Source organism: Athene cunicularia, assembly GCF_003259725.1.
Source record: "Athene cunicularia isolate RWA chromosome 5 unlocalized genomic scaffold, athCun1 chr5_part1, whole genome shotgun sequence".
Classification (NCBI taxonomy): domain Eukaryota; kingdom Metazoa; phylum Chordata; class Aves; order Strigiformes; family Strigidae; genus Athene; species Athene cunicularia.
The window spans coordinates 30,302,832-30,315,175 of record NW_020799101.1 but is presented as its reverse complement, the minus strand read 5'-3'; positions in this window follow the sequence as shown (position 1 = coordinate 30,315,175).

Here is a 12,344-nt window from a genome sequence, read left to right as displayed (position 1 = left end):
TTATATTCTGAAAATGGCTTTTCCCCCAAGCAAGTAAACTCATTTGCCTATTTGCCTTCCTCTTCCTCTGAGAGCAATGTGGTATCCACTAGGAAATGAGACAGAAATAAGTGCATCCCTTAGCCACTGCTGATAACTTTTTCAAAGACAAGTTCCTGAGCAAGGTGATGTAATTAGACCCTCCTGGACCAGGTGTTTGGACTAGATGATCTACGGAGCTTCCTTCCAGTCTATATTATTCCACGATTCTAACATCTCTCCACAGATTGTTGCCAAAAAGATGCGTTAAGGCAAACGAAATATTTTTCAGGTCTGCTTAAGATGCAATGCCTAAATGACAGCTCATTAGGAAATACCTATTTCTTGAGACTAAAGTTACTAGACATGTACTACTTTAAGCTACTAGACATATAAAATAACGTTTCCAAACTTAATTATTTATTCTGATGCAAAGAAGCTGGAGCTTTGAAAAGAGATTAAAACCTGTTTAAAATAAAAAAATTTCAAAAAGCTCAAAGTTACAACCTAAACTTGAGATTATTATTGAAGTAGATTTTTTTTTCCATTTTTTTTTTCTTGCAGCACAAAAATGTGAGGTTGTTTCATGCTCCCATCTTAAATAAGTGTTTGTTTTGAAAGCACAGCCAAGAACCCTTTCTGCAATACAAAAGATTCAATTTAATTTTATAGTACTGAACTACTCCATGTGTTATTTGGCAGTTTTATCAACACGCAGTGAAAGAAACACAATGGTAAGCACAGCTCGAGAAAAACTGGCCAGTTTTGAGGTTATAGTTACTGCGAAAACAATGCAGAATAGAAGAACCCAACAGAAAGCACTTTAAAACAACAGATTCATTAGTGATTACTGGAAGCTTCAGAACGTATCCAAGTATTCCAAGAAAGTTATGCTTTAAAGCATGCACTGAAAAGAGAGAGACAAAACAGTGAGATTCCGGGTTTGAATACATGCATCTAAATCTCTGAAGTTTTGTCACTCTTATTCCAGATTATACCGTAAATACCAACCCACTGCTAATTCTTGGTTGACAGATTACCTGCCTGAAAAAAAAAAGATGCTGTATATACTTATTCATAGAGGTTTTATACTGAACATAAACAATTTCCAACTCTGAAACATAAAACATTCTCACAGACTATCTGCAAAATTCTGCTACGGTGCATGTGTTTAAAGATGCAGAATTTTTGTTCATGTGCACTGTGCACCATGTTAAAAATCCTAGACAGATCCCTTATGTATGTGATATGGGATTCTATTTCAAGGCCATTTCCTTGAGCACTAATGCTTATTATGAACCCATAGAGTTGGTAATCTATTGCCAAACTTTGAGAAATTCAGCACCAACACCATGTACTTCTAAACAGGCATTACAATTCCATACATAAAAGATATATACTTCTAAAACTTTCCTAGTAATTAGTTAACCATTTATATTCACAACCACAGTTGAATGGATAGTCACAGTAACAGTAAGGTATACTTTACCATGTTCACAGAGTTGAAAATGGCTTACTATATGACATGTTCAATTCACATTTCCAAAATATTTCTCATTGATGACTACCATCTCTATGTGGGCCAAAAATTTGCTCTCTAAATGTTTGATCAGTTGCCTTCTAAAAATGTTCTGCATGGTTTTATTCTTGTTAAAAGGAGCAAAAATGGTATTTTATATTTTAATATTCCTCTGCAAAATAATGAACACTGAATACCCTAGTTCTGTAAAAGATATGCATTACCATATTCAAAATTTACAGAAGCAACACCAAGTAGAATAAAATTAGTCAAGATGGATACTGAATTTTTATTTAAAACAGAGTTTTCATATAGGCCACACTTTTAATGGAGCTGTAAGCTAGCCAAAAGACACATTTTGTCATGAATTAACCAGTAAAGCAATTAAATGCTGCCATATTTGCATGATTGCACTGTGCAGGCACCTTCTACCTGCTGTCCTTAGAAAAGTGCCTTTTCCTGGGAAGCCAGGAACCATTCTTGACTGTACACAGGCATTATTACTGGTGCCTACATATCAAAACCATTCATTTTTTATTCAATTACCAAAAGACATGGATACTAAAAAAACTACATTAAGCTATTTTGAAGTTTACCAATAAGGCAAAACCACAGAGTTAGACAAAAACAATTTTCATTATGCACGAATGTGAACCTTGCACTCTATAGATATATGTCAATGCTCAAGTAATATCCTCTATCATCTTAACTAAAGGGGCAAGAGAGACTTAAATTTTCAGTATAATTGAAATAAACTCCTAAATATAGTAAAACCAGTAATTTTCACCTAAGGGAGTAATTTCTGAGAAACGGTGCAAAAATCCTAAAATAAAGTTCTCTTATATGGAATACTCTTAATCTTGCATAAAGACAACATAACCTAGATGACATTTTCTCCCACCGTCCCAAATGTGAAGATGAAGTATTTCAAGAATAACATACTTAAGATGCTGTAAATATTAAGGATTAAAACTGTAAAAATAAGCCAAATAATGCTGAAGGGCCTTAATTCTCAAGGTATCATTGTTTCAAAATTTTATGAAAATACTGAATTATTCAACCTATTGCCAAAAGCATTTTTCTAGTTCAAGAACAAACTAAATTCATGTCTTAGATGTGAAATAGTTACCCTAGTTTTTTAAGAAATTTGCTTTGCATCAAGCATAAGTGGGAGTGAATCAGAGCTTTTGAGAGGAGATGTAGTGTGAACTGCAATTACCCTCTTCATCCATACAGGTGCTAGCATAGCCTAGGTAATAGAAAAGCAGATGACGCAGGCACTAAGAGACACCCAGGTGTCTTACAGAGTCATTCAACATCTGACCTAGAAGCACTGAGCTGAACCCAGAAGGCTGCTGGAGCCACAAGATGCCTGTGTCATGGCACTCCATGGCTGGACAAGCTCTTCCTCCCTCACTTCAGCACTTGAGCTGGCAGCAGGCAGATTCACTATTCTAAACATTTTAAATTTAGAACATGCATGATAAAGTAATCCTGGTGAGATTATATCTTTAATTTAACAGATTCCTACCTTGCTACAGTATTTAAGCCTGATGACATGTCGTAAAAATGAGATTTTTCTTTTACAGAGGCAGTGAAAAAATTAAAAATATCTTTCAAAATGGGCAGTGCTGATCCTTTTCAAACACTGAAAGAATTTTCTCATCTCATTGGATATCAGAGATAGTACAGACATTTCTCTCTAAACTCATTATGGACTTGTTTATTCTTTTATATTCCCATTCCATTTGCTCCTTTCAAATTAGCTCTATTTTTTCTACTTAAAAAAGTATTTGCTATATTACACATATTCAGTATCTATATATACACACATGCGTATTTTGAGGTATCATTTATTACATTCTGTAGAAAAAAATAAATTCAATCACAAAATTTTTTGGTAAATTATACACAAGTATTATCTTCTGGGTTCAAGTTAGTTTCCCCAGATAAACTACTCTCATGCCAACAAAGCCATTTTGATGGTACAATTCTCCAAATAAAACACTGTGGAAGGACCAACTGTTGCAACAGTGACAAAAATATTCCCTCAGCTAAGCTTATTCCTGCCAGCAATAATGATATGCAAAAACAAAAGTAAACAAAAAGCACCCATACTGCTTGGTACTAAACCACTATAAATATCATTTATTTCTGCAAAATACAGGGCAAAATGGAAATTCATATATGTCAAGCTACCTAAAAGCTAACTAAAACTAAGGTAACTAAAAACAATGGTATTGGATCTAAATGCCCAGCGCTAATAAAATCTCTTGTTTTGGTACAATAGCTGCTTAAAGTGGAATTACCAGGATTAAAATTGCCATTGTAATTGCAATAATGAGGAAATTCAAGATTTCTGTAAGAATCAGGAGAGTGGAAAATTGTTTACTTGGGGTTCATAAACAGGACTTATTTCTGGATGCAAAACAGCCATCAGTAGTCATTAAGACATCACGTCCATATACACCTTGTTTGCCCTCTCAAAGTGTGAAATAAAATTAAACTGCTTTCACGTGTGGTTTAATTTAAGGTGTATTAGTTTACAATCAGAATGGGATAAATGACCTTTTACAGCATAATAACTTGTTAAACTGCCACAGTTTCAAATCTGCTCCCCCCCCCCTTTTTTTTTTTAAAAAAAATAAAGATCAACTCACTAACATGACTTATATCACTTACAAACAATTCTGAGTTCCAGGTTTGCAATTTAGCAAAATTTCTGTATTAATGTAAATTTATCCCCAGTCTTGATGTTGTTATTTATTAGATACTTTCCAGTGTAAAGAGAAGAAACATTGGACAGCATGCTTCTAAAAGACTTAAAACTACAAAATGCATTTGGTCTAAGGATGAAAGGTTCAGCACACCTGAAGGTAAATTGAAAACTGGGCTTGCCATAGACACTGAAGTTCTGGAAAATCTTAGAGAGTATTTCCTAATAAAACCTCTTAGGAAAAAAAAAACAAAATACAAATAAGAAGGAATGCAATTATTATTGAAGAGAATATCCAATGTGCAGTGTGAATCCCTTTAAGAGCCTTATCTCTATTTTCCAAATCTGTACTTTCAACTTTGCTACTTAAGGTCAATTTATGAGAGATGTGCAAGACCATAAGAAAGATACAGCATATTAGATATACCCTCCATAAAAGGAAGGTTCTTTAGCGTAGACACATGCAGTTGTTGTCTGAGATCCAGGCATACATGACTACAGTCTTCAAAGACTGGTGCTGACAGGAAGGGTATAATCTGTTTCTCCTCTGCATGGAACATTAAGGATTAGAAAATCTAAAACACAGGGAGGGATACAATACAGGAAATTTGACTGGAGACAAGGAAAGATTTGCAAGGGTAAGAATTTTAAAAATTTCTTATTGTTGGCCTAAGGAAGGGAATCTCTATTATTGGAGGGGTTTTTAACAGAACAAACTAAACAAATGTCAGGAATCTGACGGCTGATCTTTCTACGTTTGGATAGAAGGATAAAGTAGGTAATCTCATATGACCTAACAATCATTATATTGAAATATTTACTATCTAGTACAAATTGGGGCAGTTTTTATCAAAAGTATGGCTAAATGTGTATTAATTTTTTTAAATATTATTTATTTACTTATTTATTAAGTAGAAGTCTCTCTGTCCACAAGCAATGTTAAATCTTGCTTGTGCCTATCCACAGTGTATTAGGCCAAAACAATGCTAACCTTGGCATGATTGTTCTCACTGAAAACTGTCTTTATCATACAGAGGAAAGTCTGTATTATACATCCACAGGTTTTGTTCATTAATTTACTAAATCAAAAGCAATTGATGCAAGAAAATTTTTTAAAAATTAAAATAGAAACTACGCTAAGATGTGCTAGCTTTGCTGTAAGAGCAGTTAATGTTGTACAGCCTTGCAATGTAGATGCCATTCATTATGTTTGTATCAGTGCAACAGACTTATAGTGAAAGCACTGTATTGTTCCCTCATTCTACGTTACTGGTAAGCAGCCTCTAACATACTAGAGGGATACTACACTACACTGTCAGAACGCTGAATATCAAATGTAACCAACTACTACTCTCAAAGCAAAGTATTACCTAATCTAGAACACACTCCTCTGTAAAAAAGGAAATACACTACTGTTTTTCATCATACTGACAATGACATTAAAAAAAATTAATCACTCCCATGAAGAAACAAAATTCTGGTAGTGAATAACCTGACTGTTTACCAAGCTTAAAATTTCATGGAAGATCTGGATTCTGTGTCCTGTAAAGCTGCACTGTATTGACTTACAATGTGATTACTACTGATCAGTGTGACTGTTTATGAAGCACACACACCTAAGCTTGCAGGATAAAAGGTTTCAGTTATTAGTGTAAAATAGCATTCATGTAGACAAATAATTATGTCACAGTAGAGTTAAACTGATTTCAGACAGCTTGAAGAGGAAAATTTGTAATTTAGAGATCATTTAAAAACAAGCTTTCAGAGAGGGACTGTTTGAAGTTTCAGCAAGGTGATGTTTCCGGATCAAACTGCAAGTTATTTTTTTCACTCTTACTCTTTAAAATGGAAAATGAAATATTCTATTAGCAAGATAGTGTTCATTACTGTTGCTTGTAGTGATTACAAGTGTATTACAATTCTGAATACAATCCATTTCTTTTTGGGTAACAGTGATTAAAATATTAGTTTATTAGCTTTTAACCTATTAATATTTACTCAATGGAGATGCAGTGATCTTTCACAGACTGTGAACACTACTTCAAAATTACCTTAATCAATTACATCTCCACAAGATATAAAATATATATACATACCTCTCAAGAGGTGGACTACCCTAAGATTTACTTCTAAAAATTTCAACAACAAAGACCTAAATGTCAGGTTTTCAGCATTTCAATTCCTGGCTTTTCAATGATGTTTGTCTTGTATTATGCCCATAATTTCTCCTTACAGGTAATGTTATGTTACCCCAGTTAAAGTGTATTATTTGGGAAAAGCATAATAGATTTTTATTCCAAACATTAAGCCTTAAAAAACTGCTGTCTAAACATTTATATAAAACACATTTCATATGATATTGTAGCAGCTTTTACAGTAAAAACCGGAAACACTACTAGCATCTGAATCGCCCATAAGCAGACTGAAGTTGTGTGCTTTTTTCATTTCCTGAAAATGTCATGTAGCTGTTATCTGCCTGTAAGACTTAAAAAAATCATAATTAAAAAAAAAATAAATATCACTTTTTTAGATGAAAAAAACCTGCTGATCACAATCTGAAATAATAATTTGGTATTACCCAGCTTGCAGGTACTATGGCAGCAGATTATCCATAAAACACAAAGGGCAAAAGGAGGCTCCACACTAACCTTTCCTCACCAGATACCGAAGTGGAAGCAATCACTGAACTGTTTTTGTCGTTGGCAACTGTAAACAATCCCAAGAAAATCCACCAAAACATTTCACCAATAACTGTACAGAAGCCAAATGATTATGCAAATTTTGGGTTTTCATTTTAAAAGACTTCAAGTGATACTACAAAAAAATTGCAGACTCAAATTCCAACTAGAACCTCTAAGTATTCAGTAATTCATTTAATCCATTATCTGTTGTATTAGTCAATAATTTCAATGGCATATGTCCATCTACATGCAGACACAAGCTGAAACATGTATGTCCATAATTGTGCTTATTAAAGACTACTCTCAATACAAGGATCAAAGACAAACTGCTAGAAAAAAATGGTGATATTTAAAATCTATCCAACTACTGTGACAACTTATGGTTTTATTATTAAAAAAACAGAACTTTGAAAGACCTGATATATCAAAACGTTAACATATTTCCAATATTAATTAGGAAGCTTTCAATAATTATTAATAATTAATCATATACATAATTATCTGAATGGAGAATATATTCAGCCTCCTTCTTTCAAGCCTTCCTCTTAGAGAAGTCCTTAGTGACTACCATAACAGCAAGAACAACCCTGGTAAAACCTGGAAGTCTTTCACAGCACAAAGATAACGATCCAGCACACAAAAGGACTGTGGGCTAAACAACACCTTCACAGCATGTGGAGAAGCTGAGTCACACTGTTTGTTGACCTAACCGAACTTGCTAAAACAAAAGTTACATTGACCTAACCTAAACAGGGTTGCTGACCTAACCCTAACTTGTGTAAAAATAAATAAATAAATAGTCTTACATTGATACAGCTGTTTTAAAATTTATAAATGTATAATTTTTTTTAAATTACTGCATTCATCAAATCGAAACATTCTTCTTTTACATTCTTAAAATAACAATGCATTTTATTTTTAGAAGTCAGGATTTCCTTTCTCTACAGAGGTTACAACACAGCGAATTCATGATACTGAAAACCAGAGAATTTTTGGCCAAGGGGACTGCTTAAATTCTCACTTAATTGTGGCAGTCACTATTAAGTCACTTGTAACACTCAAGAGATTTTTAAAAGGTTCTATTTACCAAGCACAAAGCTATCATGAAAATATCAGTCTTTGCTTTAAGCATAAATAAAATATCACAAGATATCATAGTCTTGTTGTAAAAAACATGTTAGTATTTGAAGACTTTCTTCTCATACACTGTTAGTTACTACAAACTAACACAAACTCTGAAGTTCAGACAGAAGTTCATACTATGGCTATACAAAATATATGTAGTAACATCTGAGTAAGAACAGGAGCTGGTGCCTATTCCATCAGCAGGGGAATCTCCACCTCATTACAGGATGCCTCATACTGTGCTTAAGACATCTAAGAAATGGTGTGACCCTGCAGACCTTTTCAGCAATTTCATCTGCACTTGCCAGGCAGCCAAGTAACAAAGGCAGGCAATAAACACCTACTTCATTTCCTTTCTTTCCTTCTTCCTATTTTATTTTCCCCAGGCAACAGCTTGCAGTTGTATAGGAAAGAAAAGCATCAGAAAACATAAAGAGTAGGACTGACCATCTTGATACTGCTTACACTGCAGTACTACCCAGGACAGGCTTAGGTCAAGCCCATTTGTCACAAGCACAGAAAGGAAGACCAATGACTGAGGAACAAAGATGTTACACTGGAAAGGTAAAGAAGCAAACAAGAAAATCTTGAAAGGCTAGGAAGAGAGATGACCACAGCAAGGAAAATACACTTAAAAGAGAGGCACAGGCAAGACACCAATATCTTGTGAGCCTTGAGGACAACATCAAGGAACGAGGTTTGCAAAGGTCAAAGCAGTGAATGGGAACAGCAGTATAGGTCCTTGCCTCCTTTTGGCCTTTGCCTTCCCAGAAAAGTGTAAGGACTGCTTCTGATCTAATTGCTAAGTGAAACTGAGAAGTTCCTAAAGTTATACTCACTAAACCAGCCAGGAGCCATTCTCTGGATCCAAGGCTAAGTGGCAGGGAAATGGCTCACTGCTAACCTCTTTCCCCAGAAGCAGGGAGACAACATTCCCACTGCTTTCACCAGTCCCTTACATATGTTAGGACTCAAACCACGTTTGGGCATCATGTGAAAGAGTGTTATTTGGTACAATTCAAACTGTATCAGGAAGCACACAAATAACTAAAAAGCTTACAGGATTTTGGGCCAGTGTTTGAGCCTGTCTTTTTATTTTGGTTTAGTTAAAGATACATTTGTAGATATAACTCCAGAGAACCATCACCAATTGGAACGTTCCTAACATACTAATACTTTAATATAGGTGGCGTCATTCCCTATTTACAGTATTTATTCTTCTTTTTACTTTTTTACTACAACCCTTGATTAGTTACATGTTTTATAAAGTACATGATACCTGCAGCAGAGAAGTTAATAAGCCTTTTACAAGTGGGCTGTCAGAATGGAGCAAATTTTTACTGTTCATCATGTAAACAATATTTTAGATAAATATGCACATACAAATATTTCTCTGATTCTCTTTGCTGCAGAAATCAAGATTCCTTCATCTCTCTCAGATCAGGAACAGAGTACTTTACCCACACACCATGACTTGGGCTGGCACCAAACTACAACTTTTTCTTCAACTGCCATCTATGGAACAATGATGACCACAGAGGAAAAAAACAGCTGAGCTCCCTCACAGAAATATCAGTGAAACAGATGAAACATGGCCCTGGTGAAACATAGGAACATGGGTATTTTGGAGAGTGACTGACCTCTGAGCAACCTTTGTGTCAGCCTCTTTCAGTAAAGGTTGTTCCCTGTAGCCATTCAGGGCAGAAACTGCTTCCTTTGCATTGTACCTATAAAAACACATGTTCTCTTGATACCTGTATCTCCTGTCACTGCATGTCAGCTTGCCTTCTGTCACTCAAACAGCTCACTGCCAAAAAAATTGAGTATACACCACATTACTCAAGCTATTTGTATGCAGACTTTAAAAACTCCCATTCAGGGCAAGCAGTGAGAGATATAGGCAGAGAATCAAAGTAAAAGCATTTTAACAATACTACATAGCATTATTTCAAATCTAGACTCTTACCAAACAGCAAAATAGAAAGCAAATTTGACACATCAGATACACGGCTCAGAAAGGTTGATAAATTTTACTTGTGTGGTTGTAATTGAATACTTCAGTAAAATCATGGTGACTTTGTAGATCCTGATACCCGCTAACACTGCTTTAGTGATTTTTAAATAATCTGATGACTGGGGGCTGGGGTAGTTTTCTCTCAGTGCTCCTGAACTGAGTCTGGCAATTGGCTGCTGGATGGGGTCAACCCACCACAGCTCTATGCAATTAAACATGACAGATCTTAAATAATAACACTTCTCTCTCAGACAAAGACAATTTTAGCGTAATTATTTGTCCTGGTTTTGGCTGGGATAGAGTTAATTTTCTTGAGCTGAGAGAGAATACAGCTGGAGCATCCAACATAGACTTTGTCTAGGATAGCGTTAACTGGTTTTGAGCTGAGGGGGCACAGTCAGAGTGCTGGGCCTGGACTGGCCATTGGAGTATTCCACATCAGGTGACGCTATGCTCGGTATACAGAGGAGACCGGTTCTCTCTGCTTCTGGTCTGAGATAGTGGGATCTTCCTTCTGTCGGGATTGCTGCCAGGGACAGGCTGTGTATTGGTCAGCAGGTGGTGAGCAATCGCATTGTGCATTACCCATTTGGACTTCCTATTATTATTATTGTTTTGTTACCATCGGTAACCTGTTTTTCCTTTTTGTCCTTCCCTTATTTCCCGGGCTGGGGGGAAGGGTGAGTGACTGGCTGCGGGGTGCTTGGCTGTCAGCTGAGTTCAAAACACAACATTAGTAACTTTATTTGTGCTACCACAAGACATAATATAACTTTCTCCTTTTCAGTCATAAAGATTGGATTTTTTTTCTTTTTCATTGAAATTTCTATGGAAGTATTTCATTCTAAATTACTGCATGTAATAACCAAAAATATGCTGATTACATGTTGGAAATTGATTTTCACTAATACCATATAAAGACTAACTTAAAATAACCTGACTCTTAAATGTAATTTATCTTCTTCAAGAGTTAGCTTTTTACTGTTACTTCCTCAGCATTTTGTGAATATGCTATTACATCGTGCAATGCAATGCAGATAATGCAGAGTCAAACAGATGAGAAGAAAGACTAAGCCCAGTAACTCAGACACTGAGAAAACACTCAAGTTTTGTCCAGAAATTTCTGCCATGCAAACCAAAATACACTTGTGTAGCTATCATGCTGATTAAGAGGTTAATTTCACAGAAATATTTAGAAAAGTAGTAAACACACAGCAGTGAGACTCAAAAGATAAACTAGTCTTCGTGTCCTGTTGGAGACAAAAGTATTATCACATATACCATATCTGCATATGCTGCATAATTTCCCTGAAAATTTTCACTGGCAGAAGCACCAAGGGAGAGAACTAACAGTTTGTGCCTTCTCGGATATTTCATACTGAGAGTTTGGGAGCACTGTTCTATTAACACTGATCCATTAATGCCACATTTCTCTAAGGCAATACAGGGATCTCAGCAGAAAGACTCCCACAGTTCCTGCATACGTTCTCTGTGCAGCCCAACACTGTCCACCCCAGGACACAATTACAGAGCTTCCTGCAAATCCTTTAGGAGAATGTGACAACATCAGTGTCAGATTGTTGACAGGCATCCATTTATGTAGATGCTTCACCAACAGACTGCAGTTCTCACCAAGGAGGTTGAGAACTGGGGCAGAAACTTTCAAGCCCTTCAGGGAATAGGTGGAAAAAGGATGATGAATCACTCACAAAACCAAGTATTTTTTTTTCTTAGTTTCTTTAATTAAAAAAAAATTATTTAAAGACAGTGACTGAAGAGTCCCTCGCACACAACCATTCACTATGAAGCTGCAGTCTTACTAATTCTATGTCAAAACAAACTCCTAAATTAAGAAAGATTAAAAGAAACCAGTTCAAGAGCCAATTCTACACATTATTTAAACAAACAACCAAACCCCCATTTCTTCAAGTCTACCACCACATGTGTTTTAGCTGCCTCTGAGCAAGCATTACATCAATTCAGGAGACTCAGTCATGTACATAACTCAACAGACTTCACAGACATAGAACAAGTGTCTTTGATCTTTTTACAGATTGCACAGCACATGAACTACTTACATGCAAAGTTTCTGTGTATGAGGCAAGTGATCTAGACAGATCTAACAAAGGTTAGATCATTCTCACTTGTTCATACCTCTATTCTGCTTCCAAAATACACTTCATTTCCTTCAAGATAGATGTCAGTTTAGGTAATTGCTTAAAGATAAATCTAAACCTTTTTAACCTTTTTTTTTTTTTTTCCTTTTTTTTT